Source organism: Medicago sativa, chromosome 7 (assembly GCF_051527215.1).
Source record: "Medicago sativa cultivar Bolivia chromosome 7, Bolivia_mono, whole genome shotgun sequence".
Taxonomy (NCBI): domain Eukaryota; kingdom Viridiplantae; phylum Streptophyta; class Magnoliopsida; order Fabales; family Fabaceae; genus Medicago; species Medicago sativa.
In genome coordinates, this window is record NC_140755.1 from 45,512,017 (window position 1) to 45,522,263 (window position 10,247).

The window sequence follows — 10,247 nt, forward strand, 5'->3', positions numbered from 1 at the left end:
CACATAATTCTAACTAAGAACGGGCTGTTACAGATAATACTAGAATTAGAAGACGTCTTGTACATAGAGAAGTTCAAAGTGTGGTCACAACTAAATCTTGTAAAGAGGGGTGAAAATGATTCTAGTCTGGCTTGAGTCTAGCATGTAGCGAGAATAAAAGAGAGTTATAATATGGGAAGATTCTGTGTACTACTTGCTTGAAGCAAGAACATGTCAAAGGAATGCTCTGTTTCTTTGTTGAATTAATAAATTGACGGAGGTTGGATGGAACAAACAGTATGGGAAATATGTGCTTAATAAGAAAACAAAGGGGGGTGCATATTACATTTAAGTAAACCTTAGGGGAGTTTAATGTATTTTTTCAAAATAATATGCAATCGCAGATTACCTCGTTGTTTTTTAGACTCTTGCTAGTTACACCCCTAAAACATCCGGTTACACCCAAATTTCTTTTATAATTTAATATAATACCAAAATAACCCTTAGTCATATATTTTTTTGAACAAATCAAAATGAGATATATTGCTCAAAAGAGGTGTGTTTCACCCCGCACAAGGTGTGCTAAAGTGATGAAACCACCAAAGTCTGATACAAACAACAGGTACCTACCAATGATGCCCACACCAAAGGAAAAAACTAAACAATTACATGATACCATAAAAGGTAGTGGGCATCTCCACCAATCGTGAAAACCAAACGAAAGAGGAACTACATTTGACGAAAGCCATAAAAAAGAAGTCAGCTTCACTTTTTCAACAATACTAATAGGATCAATAACCGCAGTTTTGAAAACACAGTTATTTCTCTCCTTCCATATTGCCCAAACACAAGCAAGCCAAATAATCTTCAAGAAAGAATGGGAAAGTCGCGGCATACCTGCCAAATGTATAAACTGAGAAAAATGATCCTTAACCGAACCTGGAAAAACACAAGGAACACCAAGCCACAAACAAATAAGATACCAAATTCTCCCGAAAAGATCGCACGTAATGAATAGATGATCCGTCATTTCAGGAGAACCGCAACCACCTACACACAAATTGTCAGTTGGTTGAATAACATGTCGACGCACCAAATTTGATTTTGTCGGTATTCTATCTTGAAGAAGACGCCAAGCAAACAAAGAAACCTTTGAAGGAACCAATTTATGCCACACACCAAGACCTGCGACATCAGCTACCAAATCATCTGAAGTGGTTAAAAGGCGATAAGTCCCCTTAACCGTATATCCGTGAATCAGATCAAGCATCCACCTCCATTGGTCCTGAATATTGTCCTGCAAAACAATGTTATTTAACAACCCTACGCACTCCCTAACACTCTCCTCCTCCCAGGCTAACAAACGGTGCCTCCAAACCCACCCAAGACCTCCATCCTCCCACCCTGCTCTCGCCATATCCTCCACTGAACACTCCTTATGCACATATAAGTCATAAAGGCGACTGAACTGAAGTTTTAATGGACCTCCACCCAGCCAATTATCTGTCCAAAAGAAAGTGTTACGACCATTTCCTACCACCCTCCTAATATTATCGTCAAACCAGCGACCTACAACCAACCCACTACCCTCCCTCACACTGCAAATCGACCTCCACCACCTAGAAGAATTTCGACATCCTTCCTTTAACCGACTGTAACACCCATACTAAACTTATCTAGAATATTTAGCATGTGCGTTAAATTTAGTACTGGATACATTAAAATTACAACATAATTTCGACCAAATGAATATATACATCAATATAAGTTCGTACATCTGATAAAATATCAATGACCAAAAACATATATCTTCATCTGGTACGAAACAAGCTCTTGACGATAATCCCTTCGACTGCGTATCTACCTCCACTTGATACGTGCAACCTACTAATCTGTAAAATAAATAAATGGATTGGGGTGAGACATAATGTCTCAGTGAGTTCCACCTATCCTAGGCTGTAGGCAATCTTAGGGAACCTAGGATCGCCATCTGTCTCTAAACTCAACCCTTTTGAGTTTATACAATATCTTGAAGCCTAACTAAGCAATCATGGGATAACTAGGATCACTGTCTGAAATACTGATATGATTCTAATATTAATGTCAAAATCATAAATATAATTATAATCATAAAATCTGTCATATTATGTTAGAAATGTTAGCGTTGAACAAACAATATTATCTGAGTTGATTTTACGGAATAAACCCAGGTGGAGTAACCCCGGAATTTATTCCACTCTGACCGGTATTAATTTCCAACTCAAGGGTCATAAATCATATGGCATAAATTTACTACCCAAAATGGATGGTTTACTATCTAAAGGAACTCACCTCATCTTATTCCAAACTCTTGAAAAATTATACGCATCAATTGAGCATCTTCACCTCTGCCTCTATTCGATCATCCGAAGAATAGTCCAAAACTGCAACAGCTTAATTCATCACCAACTTGAATCTCGGTTCAGCATAAAATCCTACTTCTGCCCTCAACTTCAAAATTGTCCATAGACTTCAATACTGAACTAAAATCAGTGAAACGGGTGTCAAAACGTCTGGAATTTCGTTAGCTAACCATAGCAACAACAACCACTTGATTCGGAGTTACAGAGAGAGAGTTCTTACCATTTTAGTGGAGTCCTGTCCCAAAACTCGTAAGCCGTTTTTCCAGCAGAAATTCACAAATTCGAACGCACTTTCTGAGTTCGTTCCATAGTCACAGAATTCTCTAATTCCCCTAGGAACCGCGAATTGGTACTCCCGTACCGGTTCCCGGTACTTTGGCGTATTGGTTCGGCAGAATTCTTCAACAATTCGCATGAATTAAAGAACCCAGCGAACCACACCTTGATAACGGAACGGTTAATAATAAATAAATAAAATAAAATATTTTAACTAATTGACGGTGGATGACTGGTCCTCACCTTGGAAAATCAAGGTATCATGGTCCCACCATTTCATTGCTATCCCAATGGACATCAAAGGATGGTAGTACAAGGCATATTTATATTGAAGTCTGCCTCTCAATGTAAGCTAAATTTTCAATATGGGACTAACATGTATATATATTTGACAAACAACACTTGCTATATCTCTAGGTTAGCTAATTTTCCCATGTGGGCTGCTATTTTTTACTCTTAGCGTACCGATTATTATATTTGAACGTACCACAAACCCAAATAGCGTACCAACTCTGTATACCCCCTACGTACCTGATTTTTTTAAAGTTGTGAACCGCGTACCCGAACCCATACCACGTACCGAAGCGAATTACGAATTGTGTGACTATGGTTCGTTCCTAATCTGAAACACACATAATTTATATCCGATTTGAAGGGAATTAAACGTACAATTCAAATATACAATAATCACTTAATTCCAAGTTACACAGAAAGCGACACTAATCAAAACCAGAACCTGAACTTACTAATTTTCATGAAATTCAACCATAAACAAATTTCTAGCGTCAGCCCTTATTACCTCTATCAATTTCAACTCATGTGTAAAACAACTTATTACTACACTTGAAGACCAAACTTATATACCCAAGGTTCAATTCATGCTCAAACTTCCTCTTCTTGTTTCTAGCCAAGCCCTTGTCTCTTCCAAAAGTCCATACAACATTCAAAATAAGTTATAATCATAATTACCCATAACAATTACAACCTCCCTAAACCATAATTTGGAACAATTCCAACAAAATCAACATTGGCCACAAAGGATGGGTGGTTCGACCCACACCCCCAAAGAGAAAGGAAGGAACTTTATGAGACTCACCTTAGGCTTACTTCACCATGGGTATCTCTAAAATTAAGCTTCCAAAATCATTTCCCATGGATTGGAGTGAAAAATGAAACTTGGGGAATTAAGATGAAAGGGGCGGTTTGCTTAGGAAGTGGGAGAAGATGAGTTTTGAGGTTTAATTCTTACTAACAACACCACAAGAGACCTATGTGTTACTTAATCTTGATGATTTCTCCAAGAATTGATGAATTGGTGATAGTGAGGGTTTAGAGGGAGTGAGGTCGGTTTGGGTAGAGGGAGAAGGGGAAGATATTTTGTAGAGAGAGAAGTAGAAGGAAGTTATGAGATATTTGGTGAAATTTCTAACATATAATACTTGCATTGCAAAAAGACCACTTTGCCCTTGGTTCCAACTATTTTATCGATAAAAATATAACTGACACAGAAAACTAACAGTGTCATTAAGTGGGATATTATACTCTACCCCCCTTAAAAAATTTCGTCCTCGAAATTTAAAGTCTGCCTACTAATAAGCATAAATAATTCTTCAATACTTTCGACTCCAACATACATTTATTACTGACTGATTCTTTCTGACCGACTAAATTATCGGTTTCCCTTATTATATAAAGTCTCATGACTACATATCCATAAATATAACCGACTTGAATTGATAGGTCAAAACTGATTTCAGGATATGGTTTCTAATCTCATAGGTCGAAAAGACTCGTTAGTAAGATCTTTAACTGTGAGTTGCGGAATACTTTATACATTCCGAACATGATGGAAAGCAAAGCTACCCTATATGTCTGATATTTTTTGAGTAATTTTCTGGTTCCACAAACCCCTTGTAATCTGTCTTAAGTTACTAATGCTTGTTTACCTTTACTAAATTATGGAAAAGTCTCAAACGCTTATTGGAGTACTCTCTTATCGACTTTGTCGATTCTTATCTTTCCTTGAACAGATCCAACCTTTGAGTGGTTCTTCATACTACGAATGATTCCAATGAAATTTTATTTTTGAACTATGCCCCACATAATGAGGTCTTATGATAATGATCATACCATACTTCGTATAAGATCACCCCTACACGGGACAATAACTCATATAAAGCATACTCCAACGAAAATAAGAACTACTTCAACTTTCTCCATTATTCAAATATAAGCAGGAGGTATTACTTGTGATATATGTTATGTTCCCTATGGAATACATTCAGACATGGTACTACCTTAACATCTGATGGAAGTACTAACTGACGAGTACAATCCATAAGTTAGATTTAAATGCATAATGTACTAACTGGCGAGTACATTAAATATATAAATCTTATATGAGGAATGGTGCACTGACTGATGAGTACACAATACATGAGGTAGTACAACTGATAGCTCAATACATGACATATGTCTAAAATCATCTGACTTTGCTTCATCTGTACTAAACTTTCAATATTCTTAAACCAATCAAAATATACCTTGATTATATCAAAATAAATAGGATTTGTAACCATTGATTTTCTCGTGAACTTACCCTTTTAAAATATACATTTCATTCTTGAACAATATTATCCTGACTGTTAGTACAGGGGACATATTATCCCAATCTTTTCTTTAACCCCATATTTATAACTTGAATTGATATAGTTTCATCCCGTATATCGGATATGATTTTTTCCAACTTGTATAACCACATTCTTTTCTCAACCTCCAGAATATCGAATTTAACCCTCTGAATGTCATAACTAAAATTTGTATTCAGTATTACCAATCTTGTTCCAGGTAGTATCTCCCCACTCAGTCACTTGCTACTATACTTATATCTTTGAAACGATACTCCGAGTCTAAGGTAAAAATTCTCAGGATACCTCATTCATATATGTCGCCTCAGATGCAAACCCTTCTCTAACCAAACTGATACTTCAAGTCCACACTTTGAAATAACTGAACCATTTAATCAAGTTACCATACAAGAGTCGATTCCAATTTTCCTGGATTTAACACGGTTGGAACATGTTTGTCTTACTCTTACCACGCCATTTTCAACTACTTGAATTTTTAGTATCTCTGAATTCTGTGGTTTGGAAAAAAATTTAATTCGTCTCTTAAGATTTCCCATGAATATCTTAATTCTAAAGTCTTAGACTCTCGCGCATTCTGTTACTTTTGTGCTAATTAATTTTTTTTTTCTGCTGCGCTACTCTGATATATCAACTTCCTTCGGTCAGACATACTGATCCATTCATACTATCAGATTCACAATCTCATACTACATGTTTATTAAATTTTCCAAGTCTCCCTTTGGAGTTTACATGTTATGAACAGAGGGGCTAACTTCACACTACTTGCAACTTGAAATACAAACTTATATCACCGACGTCGTTTCCAGACATTGCATTTTTCCTTAGACATGTACTACATACTTATTCTCGCAAAGAGTCTCTCGCAAGTTTTCCCATGTTCATATCGTTTATATAATATTGCATACTTGGCGGTTTGAAACTTACTTCCATTTATTCCATTCTTGTTGTAGTGGTAATCACACTTACGATCTGGTCTTCGACGACTTATGATTCGATCTTTATTTTCCATTTCGATCGATAAGTTAAATCTTGTCTCTGACCATCACTGGGATCTCGTTTCCACTTACTGCTAAGATTGTGTTTCTTCATCCAAAAACAACTTAATAACTCGTGGTAGATGTAAGGGTCTGATTCAATTTCTTTCGTGTAAAAATCTCGTTAGCTTAACTTCTCTGCAATTCTTGTCAATAAGAATACATTTGAATCGTACTTTTATCCGTAAAAGATTTTTCCGCTAATATTTAGTCATCCTTCTTGACACACTCTACATGCACTGAGAGCTTTTGGATTCCATTGTTCGTCTGATAATTTTCTCAAATCAAGTTCTTCTCTTGATCCTGCGGTTTTCGTTACACCCTCATCAATATTTCTTTCTCCTATGCCTTACTTATGTTTCTTATACTGCGGCTCATGTTAAGGTTACAATCATCCCTTAATAATCCTGAATCTTACTTCTTCGGTATCCACATAAAAATGTCGTTCAACAATATCATAGTACTTCACCTTAATCTTAACATTTCTCTTATGTCCTCGAAAAATCTTCAGCTTCACAGTTTATCAGCCACCATCTGGCGTTGAATACTTCCTTATCAAAATCCGCTATAAAACCTGACACCCGGACTTTCCTCCTTCGTATGCTTCATTCCTCCGAGGTCCTATTCAGCTCTCAGACATTTGTTCTAACTGCCATATACTAGTCTGAGTTGATCAGGCTCAGGTAGATATGACATTTAGAATAAACATCCGGAACCCAATGGTCCTACTGCATTTTATTGAATTCTAATGATCTAAGGCACGATCTGAATCGACCTGCTCTGATACCAAATTGTAACACCCATACTAAACTTATCTAGAATATTTAGCATGTGCGTTAAATTTAGTACTGGATACATTAAAATTACAACATAATTTCGACCAAATGAATATATACATCAATATAAGTTCGTACATCTGATAAAATATCAATGACCAAAAACATATATCTTCATCTGGTACGAAACAAGCTCTTGACGATAATCCCTTTGACTGCGTATCTACCTCCACTTGATACGTGCAACCTACTAATCTGTAAAATAAATAAATGGATTGGGGTGAGACATAATGTCTCAGTGAGTTCCACCTATCCTAGGCTGTAGGCAATCTCAGGGAACCTAGGATCGCCATCTGTCTATAAACTCAACCCTTTTGAGTTTATACAATATCTTGAAGCCTAACTAAGCAATCATGGGATAACTAGGATCACTGTCTGAAATACTGATATGATTCTAATATTAATGTCAAAATCATAAATATAATTATAATCATAAAATCTGTCATATTATGTTAGAAATGTTAGCGTTGAACAAACAATATTATCTGAGTTGATTTTACGGAATAAACCCAGGTGGAGTAACCCCGGAATTTATTCCACTCTGACCGGTATTAATTTCCAACTCAAGGGTCATAAATCATATGGCATAAATTTACTACCCAAAATGGATGGTTTACTATCTAAAGGAACTCACCTCATCTTATTCCAAACTCTTGAAAAATTATACGCATCAATTGAGCATCTTCACCTCTGTCTCTATTCGATCATCCGAAGAATAGTCCAAAACTGCAACAGCTTAATTCATCACCAACTTGAATCTCGGTTCAGCATAAAATCCTACTTCTTCCCTCAACTTCAAAATTGTCCATAGACTTCAATACTGAACTAAAATCAGTGAAACGGGTGTCAAAACGTCTTGAATTTCGTTAGCTAACCATAGGAACAACAACCACTTGATTCGGAGTTACAGAGAGAGAGTTCTTACCATTTTAGTGGAGTCCTGTCCCAAAACCCGTAAGCAGTTTTTCCAGCAGAAATTCACAAATTCGAACGCACTTTCTGAGTTCGTTCCTAATCTGAAACACACAAAATTTATATCCGATTTGAAGGGAATTAAATGTACAATTCAAATATACAATAATCACTTAATTCCAAGTTACACAGAAAGCGACACGAATCAAAACCAGAACCTGAACTTACTAATTTTCATGAAATTCAACCATAAACAAATTTCTAGCTTCAGCCCTTATTACCTCTATCAATTTCAACTCATGTGTAAAACAACTTATTACCACACTTGAAGACCAAACTTATATACCCAAGGTTCAATTCATGCTCAAACTTCCTCTTCTTGTTTCTAGCCAAGCCCTTGTCTCTTCCAAAAGTCCATACAACATTCAAAATAAGTTATAATCATAATTACCCATAACAATTACAACCTCCCTAAACCATAATTTGGAACAATTCCAACAAAATCAACATTGGCCACAAAGGATGGGTGGTTCGACCCACACCCCCAAAGAGAAAGGAAGGAACTTTGTGAGGCTCACCTTAGGCTTACTTCACCATGGGTATCTCTAAAATTAAGCTTCCAAAATCATTTCCCATGGATTGGAGTGAAAAATGAAACTTGGGGAATTAAGATGAAAGGGGCGGTTTGCTTAGGAAGTGGGAGAAGATGAGTTTTGAGGTTTAATTCTTACTAACAACACCACACGAGACCTATGTGTTACTTAATCTTGATGATTTCTCCAAGAATTGATGAATTGGTGATAGTGAGGGTTTAGAGGGAGTGATGTCGGTTTGGGTAGAGGGAGAAGGTGAAGATATTTTGTAGATAGAGAAGTAGAAGGAAGTTATGAGATATTTGGTGAAATTTCTAACATATAATACTTGCATTGCAAAAAGACCACTTTGCCCTTGGTTCCAACTATTTTATCGATAAAAATATAACTGACACAGAAAACTAACAGTGTCATTAAGTGGGATATTATACTAATGTAACACCCATACTAGACGTATCTAGAAAGTCTAGCACGTGCGTTGAATTTAGTACTGGATACATTAAAATATACAACAATAAAAATTTTCAACTGAATAAATATATACATCACTGCAGGATCGTACATTTGCTATCTGAATACATGTCTGGAACCGTAATAAATAATCTAAACTAGTACGACACGAGCATGTGAAAATATATCATTCAGCCTCCTGTATTGTCTCCTTGCCACGTACAACCTGCTGATCTAAAAAAAAATAAAAGGGATTGGGGTGAGACGGGATGTCTCAGTGAGTTCCACCTATCCTAGACTGTAGGCAATCACAGAGAACCTAGGATCGCCATCTGTCTCTAAACTCAACCCATTCCGGGTTTATACTGTTTTATCATGCATAACTGAGCGATCGGGGGATAACTAGGATCGCTATTTGAATTCCTAATTCAGCTCTGATACTAATGCTGAAATCATAATCATAATTATATTCATAATGTCTATCATATTATGTTAGAAATGTTAGCGTTGAACAAACAATATTATCTGAGTTGATTTTACGAATAAACCCAGGTGGAGTAACCCCGGAATTTATTCCTCTGCTAACCGGTGTATATATATAAATATTTCCAACTGGCGGGAACCCAACTGACGGGGATACCGGACTCCTCTGATTATTGTGGGGTCATCCTCACGGATAGTGCCCGTTCCAACTGACGGGAACCTTTCGTATCCAACTGGCGGGATAGCGAAAGCCACAACTTAAACATGTTTTAATATTATAACTTGAACTGATTTCTGATAACTGAGTTAATCCTCAACTCCACTACTAACGGGGAGTTAGAGGGGAATAACTTATCTTAACTGATTTCGTTATAATGATAATGTTCAGGTTCAGCTAGATACGACATTTAGAATAAATATCCGGAACCCAATGGTCCCACTACATTTTATTGAATTCTAATGACCCAAGGCACGATCTGAATCGACCTGCTCTGATACCAAATGTAACACTCATACTAGACGTATCTAGAAAGTCTAGCACGTGCGTAGAATTTAGTACTGGATACATTCAGATATACAACAATAAATTTCGAGGACGAAATTTTCTTAGGGGGGGTAGAATGTAATAACCCGC

General features: G+C 36.6%; 2 long non-coding RNA genes across 3 annotated transcripts; both read right to left on the reverse strand.

The window, feature by feature from the left end:
- Window positions 1-1,672: 1,672 nt before the first annotated feature.
- LOC146906172 (uncharacterized) lies at window positions 1,673-2,692 on the reverse strand. The gene is made up of 3 exons (XR_015018487.1): window positions 2,602-2,692; window positions 2,311-2,501; window positions 1,673-1,871 (listed from the first exon to the last, which is right to left on the reverse strand). It is a non-coding gene; the product is annotated as an uncharacterized LOC146906172 (long non-coding RNA).
- Window positions 2,693-3,258: 566 nt separating this feature from the next.
- On the reverse strand, window positions 3,259-8,973 carry LOC146906173 (uncharacterized). Of its 2 annotated transcripts, none has more exons than XR_015018489.1 (4): window positions 8,101-8,973; window positions 7,810-8,000; window positions 3,754-7,370; window positions 3,259-3,571 (listed from the first exon to the last, which is right to left on the reverse strand). It is a non-coding gene; the product is annotated as an uncharacterized LOC146906173 (long non-coding RNA). The 2 variants fall into 2 exon arrangements; XR_015018488.1 differs by having other exon boundaries at window positions 3,259-3,578.
- Between the last annotated feature and the right edge of the window lie 1,274 nt (window positions 8,974-10,247).